The 9,451-nt window shown below is 34.8% G+C and overlaps 1 long non-coding RNA gene across 1 annotated transcript; it reads left to right on the forward strand.

Annotated features, from left to right (window-relative positions):
- Window positions 1-3,409: 3,409 nt before the first annotated feature.
- On the forward strand, window positions 3,410-9,082 carry LOC113274543. Its single transcript, XR_003323060.1, has 3 exons — window positions 3,410-3,526; window positions 3,612-5,990; window positions 6,073-9,082. It is a non-coding gene; the product is annotated as an uncharacterized LOC113274543 (long non-coding RNA).
- Window positions 9,083-9,451: the final 369 nt, after the last annotated feature.

A 9,451-nucleotide genomic window follows, 5' to 3' on the forward strand; every position in this document is an offset into this window, starting at 1 on the left:
ATGCTATATCTCATTGTCCTAAGACAGTTAAGGTTCCTAAAGTGGTTGAGAAATAGGTTCCTAAGAAGGCCCTTGTTACAGTTGATGAAGATGGTTGGATTTCTAAATTTCATAAAAAAGGAAGGGATCCTAAGGAGACTGGATCTTACAGTTCTAAGGAGGAGGTTATTATTAAAGACATTGCTAAAGTCTCTCCTGATATTATGGAGGATGTTAAAGCTGTAAAGGTCAATCTTGAAAGATCATTTTTGCATGAAGTTCTTAGTGCTCAATTAAAAGAGAATAGTGACATGTTGGCTAACAACAAATTCATAATTATGGATAGACTGTCAGTTTTAAATCATAATGTTGTTTCTGAGCAAAATAAGGAGAATTTGGGTGCTTCTAGTTATGATTCTTTGGCCCAGGAGGATGGATCTGGTTCTAGAGTGCATTTCCAAAATAAGTCTTTTCTCAATTCCTCTATTGCTTTAAATATTCTTGCAAAGGGTGTAAATCTTAAGAAATCGGCTAGAGGTGCCTCAATTTCCTCCAAATTTAAATGATGTTTTCTATTGGTAGCTGGAATATAAGAGGGCTTAACGACTCTCTTAAACAAGTAGAAGTTAAAAATTTAATTAGAGATAATTATCTTTATATTGTAGGTTTTATTGAAACTCATGTTCAGGGAGTGAATAAATGTAGGATTATGAATGATATTTCTCTTTCTTGGAGATTTTTAAATAATGATCCTTCTGTTTCTTTTGGTGTAAATTGGGTGGGATGGGACCCTGGGTCTGTTCAAATTTCTCAGATTCATTATAGTGTTGAAGCCCCGTTTTTGGAGGTTTCTTCTAGTTCTTATATGTATTTTGTGTTTATCCTTGTTTATGGAAATAACTACTATGTGGATAGTGTTCCTTTATGGAGGTCTATAGTTGATTTTGCTGTTGTTAATACGAGGCCTTGGATTATTGTTGGTGACTTCAATTCTTCGCTCTATCCTTATGATGAAATTGGTGGTGCTCAAATGATGCCTTTCCACTATATAGAGATTTTTCAGATTGTGTGCATAATGCTCATTTGTTTGATTCGCCTTTTTCTGGTGATTTTTATAGTTAGACTAATTGTCAGCACGATGAGAATATTATAATATCTAAAATAGATAAAGCCATGGTGAACATTGAGTGGATTTATCAATTCCAACTCTCCAAAGATGACTTCTTTTTTCCTAGTATATCTGACCACTCTCTTAGTGTTAGTACTGTTTTTGAACAAAGAAAAAGACATTGACCTTCCCCATTTAGATTCTTTAATTTCTTAATTTGGGAGGAGTATTTCTTGAGGTTAGTTAGGAAGATTTGGGTGGAACCTGTAAAGGGTAATCCTACGTTTAAATTTGTTACTAAACTTAAAAGAATGAAGAAGAAAATTCAGTTATGTATAAAATTGAGATTTAGGAAGAATTCTGAGCAGGTGTTCGAGGCTAAGGATTGGATGAGTTCGGCTCAAAGTCAACTTCAAGATGATCCTTTAAGTCAAGACTTGGCTTTTAGGGAAAGATGTTATGTTTCTGAGTATATTAAGCTTGCTAAATATGAAGAATCGACTACAAAATAACAATCTAGAATTACTTGGTTGGATTTAGGGGATTCAAATTCTTCTTTCTTCCATAATTCCTTGAAGGAGAGAAGATCTAGAAATAACTTTCTCTCTTTATTATCTGATTCTAACGAGAAGTTAGTAGAGGATAAGGACGCTGCAAAGGAGTGTGTTCTTTTTACTTTAATTTATTTTGGGCTAGTGGGCTAGACGATCTTAATCAAGACTCTTTTATTAGGTTGAAATTTAATACTTTTATTTAACAGGATGATGTGGATGATTTAATCAAGACTATTACTAGACATGAGGTGGTGATGGCCTTAGCCACTATTGGCTCTAGTAAGGCTCCATGCCCTCATGGGTTCTCTAGTCATTTTTCAAGCTAGTTGGGAGGTGGTTTGTGATGACTTTTTTGTTGCAGTTATTAATTTCTTTGACAAGTATACTCTTCTGAAAGAACTGAATAGTATTTTTATTATACTTGTAGCTAATAATGATAATCCCAGGATTGTTGTTGTTGATTTCAGGTCAATCTCTTGTTGCAATGTACTTTAGAAATTCATCACTAAAATTATACTCCCTCCGTCTCACTATTAGTTGACCTATTTATTTTTAGTTTTTGTCCCATAATAGATGACCTATATCAGTGAACATGAAGATATTTCTAAAATTACCCTTCTAATTGATTATTATTAGTATAAGAAATATGCATAATTTGATAGGCATATTTATATTCATTACATAAATGTTTTAAAATGCTTTTCAATGGTATAAAGTTTGCGAACATTCATGGTGTAGTTTGAGAGATAAATCATTTCTAAATTTTACTAGTTATTATCCGTAAGGGTACAGTTGTAAAAATTAAAATACTCTTTTTCCTTCCTTGCTTTAATAATTGTGCAAACTTGAACTAGGTCATCTAATAGTGGGACGGAGGGAGTATCTCTTAGAATGGATAAGGTGTTGGGTGATCTCATTAGTGCAAATCAGTCAGCTTTTATATCAGTAAGATCTATTCAAGATAATATAACGGTGGCCCATGAGATTGCTAGAAACTATCCTAGGAAAAAGGGCACAATTAAATGTGTTCTAAAAATTGATTTGAAGAAGGCATATGACACTATAAGATGGGAGGCAGTTTATTTTGTATTTCAGAATATGGGTTTTTCTGCCAAGTTTATTAAGTGGATTAAATTAGAATTTGTTTTGCCAAATTTTATATTCTTGTTAATGGTTCTCCCTATGGATTTTTTGGAGCTAGTAGAAGATTAAGACAGGGCTACTCTCTTTCACCCTACTTATTTGTTCTAGTTATGAATATATTTAGTGCTTCTCTTTTCCAACAAGTTCAGATGCATAAGTTTGGGTTTCATCCAAGATGCAAGCTTACCAACTTAACACATCTCTGCTTTGTAGATGATGTGCTTGTCTTCTTCAAAGGTAATTATAGCACCCAAAGAAATTTTATTTAGGTTTTGGGCAATGAGCCCAACCCATTTGTGTAGTGTTGGGATTGTGCAATGTGGAAGCACTAATCCTAATATTTTTGGTGCATTGCATGTTGAACGCTAGGTGAGCCTTGAGTTCCTAGGAGTGTGCCATTAATAAATTTTGCCACTCCTTATTGCAAGGGAATAGCCGAATAGTCAATTTAGTGTTTCATGGAGTTGACTAAGAGCCCCTATTGGACCACCATCCATTTGGGCACATGTGGTGCTTTTATTTGAGTACATGGTGCACACATGTCATGAGGGGTATTTTCGTATTTTGCATCAAAAGCCTGATTTTAATAGAAAGTAAAAACCTCATTCATTTGTTCATTTCCATCGTTTTTATCTTCTTCATCTTCTACTTCTTCTTTTTCACATCAAGAGCAAATAAGGAGCTTTGGAGTTTTCAAACGCAATTTAAAACGTGCACCCCTTGGATTTTGGCATGCACTAAGGTAGGGGGCTTTTCTTCCCTTTGATTTACCTGTTTTTCTATGTGGTAACCAACTGATTTTGGTTGGCTTTGATTTAAATTTTCAGAAAATCCTCACTGGCTCTTACAAAAGATAGTGCTTTGATTCTCAATGGATTGTGCTACTTTTTGTTTCAAAGGTAGGGGTTTTTCTTCTTTGAATCTCTTGTTTTTGTTTGTGCTATTTGGACTTTAATTCCTTCCAGTTTCTTTGATTTGTGAATTCGTTAAATGGGTATTTCATATGCTGGTAAATCCTAAAGGTAATGATTTTACACAAGGCGCATGCATGGTTTGAAATGTCATATTTACTCTTTGTTTAATCTTTGCATAATGAGTTGCATATAAAATTTGAATGCCTATGAATGATTTTTGAATATTAAAAATGTATTTAGTTCATTCAAGTTCTGATTTTTATGAAAAATCAAGTCTTCAATTGAGTTTCTAAAATAGCCCATCAAGTGTTTGTGAAAAGAACCTTAAATTCCTGCGAAGGTACTTCTGGCCTGTTTTATTGAGACTTTTCGACACTGCTACATAACCCATTTGCTTTGCTTATCATTTTTAACTTGAATAGGGATTTCTTAGCTTTTCAAAGAGACCAAAATCTCTGAATTCCATCACTAAATGATTTTTGTACGAATGTTTGATCGGAGCCTGCCGAAACTACAAGTTTTCTGAAAACATGTTTCTGGCCTATTTTATTAAGACTTTTCGAAACAGCTATACAACTGGTTACTCTGGTTTATAATTTTTAAGTTAAAGAGAGATCTCTCAGCTTTTCAACAAGACCAAACTTGCCCATTTCCATCGCCTAATGAATTTTCTATTGTACACTACCAAAAACAACAATTTTTTGGAAACAAAGTTACTGTCCTGTTTTTTCGAAACTTTTACGCACAGCTGTGCATATTATTGCTACTGCTCATCATTTTTAAGTTAAAGAGGATTTTCTCATCTTTCAAAAGAGACCAAATTCGTCAAATTCCATTGCATAACGAATTTTGTGTGATTTTTTGATTATAGACTATCAAAACTGCAATTTTGCTGAAACCGCAATCCCTGTCCTGTTTTGTCGATACTGTTACGCATAACTATGCATCTCATTGCTACTTCTTATAATTTTTATGTTAAAGAGTGCTTTCTTAGCTTTCCATCAATGTGACACTGGCCGAGTTCCGTCGCTTAATGAATTGTATACGGATTTTCGATTAAAGATGGTCAAAACTGGAGATTTTATGAATATTCATCTCATGTTTATATTCCTTACTGTTTATGCTCAATGATTTGAGAAGTTGCATTCCTTTAAGTTATCTGATGATTGAAATGTTCTCTTGTAAACTTTGCTATTAAGCTTTGATGGATTAAGTTTGTTGATTTATAAACATGACTCTCAGTAGATGTATGCTTAATCGAATTTTGAGGATGCTGCCAATACTTACTTTTGTGTAAGTTTTAGTTATGGATTTACGATATTTTCATAACTTGGTTTTATGGATGTTTCCTTGACGAATACGGATTTGATTTGGAAACTAGTGTACTCTACTATAGGACCGTCAGGCCTTAATTGTCAACCCATCTACGGATGGCAACCCAGAAGACCGTTTGTTTGATAACGGTGGCTGGTATCGGACTACCCTGACGTTGGCGCTGGCCTTGTAAATAGTGGAGTAAATATTTATTTGAAACGAAGTGAATGGCAGCTTGCAAATGTTTGGGAAAGAATGCTTTACAAGGTTCGTGGCGTACAACATGGAAGATCAGATTTTACAAGCTCAACAAGGGAGACTGAGACTCAAGATTGGCAAACAGTTTCGAGGAAAAAAAATTCGAAGAGCGAGCATGTTCACTCAGGGAAAGAGATCATGATTGATTGTAAGTTTAAATTTTTTAGTATTTCATCGAGATCTAGTGGTGTTTTTTTGATGAGAAAACAAGGGATACAAAGAAGGTTCTTCAAGTTTTGATCAGTAATGAAGGAGTTATTTGGCTGAGTAATATAATGAAAAGGGAGTCAAAAAAGAATTTCTATGGCAAATGGTATTGGATCTTTCACAGAGGTAACGAACATATACTTTTTTCCAGGGATCAAAACAAGTATGGAGAGTTTCTCCGTGTTTCTTATTCATGTGAAAAGATAAAGCATTAGATGTGTTTTCCAGCTGAAAATGATTCATCCAGATGGATGCCTTTTGTTTATGGCTTTTCTGATATTTTTTTTGCAAAAGAAGGTTCCATCTTCACAGATTGAACCACAATCTGAGGCTGCACTGACCGAGTCACAATCTGCTGAAGATGTTTCACATGTGCAGATTGAGTCGCAATCTGTTCATCAAGTCGAATTAGTTGCATAGTTTGAGTCGCAATTTGCTGTTACTGATTTCTCACTTGAGAAATCAACACAAGAGAGTTGGAATCAGGCTATTATCATAGAAACATCTATTGAGGTATCTTCATGGAATTCAATTGGTTTGGAAATTGCGAAAAGATTTGCAATGGATGTTGGCTTTGATATTTTTCCTCTTGCAGCTAAGAAGGCCTTTTTCCTTCTTATTTGGACAATAAAAAGGTTCTGTTAAACAATGGTCATTGGGATTTTGATGGTATTTTCATTAGATTGATACCTTGGTGGAATGCAACTGTTGCTCTACCCTCTATTTCCTCAGAAGGTTTTTGGATGGAGGTTAAAGGTGTTCCGTTTGATTTATGGGGAAATAAATTTTATCAAGAATTAGGTATGATGTTTGGAGGTTTAATGGAGGTTCATGCTTCAACACTGTCGTGGAGCGACGCCTCAGCCATTAGAGTCAAGGTCAGGAATTTCAATGGGCTTAGTATTTCATTCGTTTTTTGATTTGAAGGTTCTTTCTTTCCCATTCGGATCTCTTCATTTAAGATCTTTGATGGTATTTTTGATCAAACAAACCAAAAAGTTATGGTTCAGAATTTGGAGTGCATCTCTGTAGATTCTCCAATTGATTCGGTTCCAGCTATGTCATTCAATGTAAATTGGCCGAAAAAACCTCGAAATATTCTTAGACCACGTGATTCTCGCCGGAAAAATATGTTTCGGAAATTTTCTTTCGCTGAAAAAGAAAAGGCAGTTAATGATAATTCGAATTTTGAATTTACCTACAATAAAAATGGAAAAAGGATACGGACTTCAGATTCGGATTCGGGTACTAATACTTTAAATTCGGAATCATCTGATTAGGTTAATGGTATGATTTTGACACGTGTGGAAGATTCAAACTCAGCAACTTCTTCAGTTTCAAAAGAAACTTCGACAATGGCTATATTACCCATTTTTCAAAATGAAGATGAAGTTAATGAGTATCTAAAAATATCAGTCTCTATTTCTTACCTACAAATGATAGATTCTTCAGGAACTTCTTTACCTGTTCCCCCATCTACTAGTCTCTTCCACAGTAAGAATTTTGATTCTCCAAGAAGATTTGATTTCTTTCTGAGTAGTAATGAAAAATGGAGTACTTTGAAATTAAAAGTTGATCCTCTTCTGAGACAAGATTTCGAGAAGGTTCTAATGCAAATGGTTTGTATTTGTCCAAAATTGGATATACACTTTAAAGGATCGCAAGTGGAGATTGATGATGCGATGATTGACACTTTAGGGGATTCATCTGTTCAACTTCAATGTGGAGCATAAGAAATTTTGCTAGTTTTTTTCGGTGCTGGTATTCTGGTTTATGGATTTCAAAACAATTTTTTGGAATGTTAGGTGTCTTAATGATCTGAATCGCAGAGACATTATAAAAAAGTAAATTGGTGATTGGAAGCCAAGTATAGTTTTACTTCAGGAGACAAAGATTCAGCAATGTTATGATTTTATAGTTTGGTAATGTTGGAGTAATAAAAATGTTAAATGGTTGGGTTCTCCTTCTCAAGGAAGTTCAAGTGGAATTTTATGTATGTGGGAGTCTTCTAAGGTTGAAGTTATTGATTCTCTTATTGGGCCTTATTCAATTAGATTGAATTACAAAACAATCTCAAATTATTTTGAGTGGATGTTTACAAGTGTGTATGCACCTTGTGCTTCTAATGTTGAAGAAGTTATACTCTTTTAGAGAGAAATTGAGGAATTTAGATGCTTTTGGCAACTTCCTTGACTTGTGGGTGGAGATTTTAATGAAATAAAGTTTACTCATGAAAGAACCTCAGATGGAGATTATACTGCTGGTATATATGCAAAGATTTAACAAGTTCATTTCCAAACATCACTTGATTGATCTTCCTATGCATGGTGCTACTTATACCTGGACAAATAATCAGACTCAGAGTATAAGAAGTCGTATTGATATAATCCTAATTTATGTTTCATGGGAGAATTTCTACCCTCAAGTTATGCAATAAGCATTAGCAAGACCCTGCTCTGACCATAATCCAATTTCTTTAATTTGTAAAGGAGTGAAGCATGGACCCTATCCTTTTCGCTGTGAGTTTTTCTGGTTTTCTCATCCCAATTTTTTTCCTTTTGTAAAGGAACTATGGTTGTCTTTCTCTGTTAAAGGAAGTGTTGTCTTTGTTTTTTGTAAGAAGTTGTAGTTGTTAAAGCCAAAATTGAAGGAATCGAGCAAGGAGCATTTTGGTGATCTGGAAAAAAGGCTAGAAGAATTAGAAGATGTTTTTGTGGAATTGGATGCTTTGGAAAATGTCAACAGTGGTCTCACAGAAACTCAATGGGAGGAGAGAGCTAATGTTAGACAAGAGTATTGCAAATTAACAATTCTAAGAGCTGAAAAATTGAGGAGTAGGGCAAGAGTAATTCACACTAAAGATTTTGAACATAATACTAAATATTTGCATAGAATTGTTAATGACAGGAGAAGGAGAAACTACATTGGCTCAATAAAAGTTAATGGCAACATGACTTCAGATGAGGATGAAATAAAGAATGGCATTCTGGATTTCCTCAAGAATATTTTTCAGACTCAACCTCAAAGAACAGTTAATATGGAGGGCATGAATTTTTCAACCATTTCTGAAGATTTGAGCTCTTGGTTAGAAACGGACATTGATGAGGAAGAATGTGTGGCAACTATAAAAAGTCTTGGAAAAAATAAAGCCACAGGAAGAATGTGTGGCTTTCCTGTAAGCTTCTATCTTTTGTGTTGGGATTTCATTAAACATGAATTCTTATAGTTAGTCTTATGGGCTAAATTGGAGGTGCTAGATTAGCACTTAAGTGTTACAATTCAAAAAAAAAAGTGTGGCAAAAACGTCAACACTAGTTCTCTCTCCTACGAGTTGCTAGCATGTGAACTAGCATGCTAGATAGATACGTCGTATGATTCAGCGCCTGAAAAACCACCTTTTCGCGGAATGGTTCAGCGCTGAGAGATTTATTTTTGAAATGACGGCTGAGATTTAAAGCGCTGAACCATTCATCGCTTGGCGCTGAGTGGTTCATCGATGGTCGCTGAATGATTCATCGCTGGGATGACGTGGACTGCTAATCTAGCTGCTAGATTAGCACTCCCAAAAGACTTAGGAGGTAGCCCTGACTGCTAATCTAGCTGCTAGACTAGCACCCCATAAGACTAAGGAATTGCAGGAGAAATCTTTTCTTGATTGGAGATTAAAAAACACTTTCATTGCTTTAATTCTTAAAAAAGACTCCATTGAGGAAATATAAGATCTGAGACCAATTAGTCTTATTCATGGGGTTTACAAAATAGTTTCTAAAGTTCTTGCTGAAAGATTCAAGCAAACTCTGCTTACTATAATCTCTCAGCATCAGACTGCTTTTGTCAAGAACAGACAAATCCTAGATGGTGTTTTGATAGCTAATGAGCTTATTGATTCTAGGTTTAGAAGTGGGAAGCCAGGTATTCTTTGTAAGGTGGATTTTGAAAAAGCATTTGATCATGTCAATTGGGACTTTTTGGAT

The sequence above is a fragment of the Papaver somniferum genome, chromosome 4 (genome assembly GCF_003573695.1).
Source record: "Papaver somniferum cultivar HN1 chromosome 4, ASM357369v1, whole genome shotgun sequence".
Lineage (NCBI taxonomy): Eukaryota > Viridiplantae > Streptophyta > Magnoliopsida > Ranunculales > Papaveraceae > Papaver > Papaver somniferum.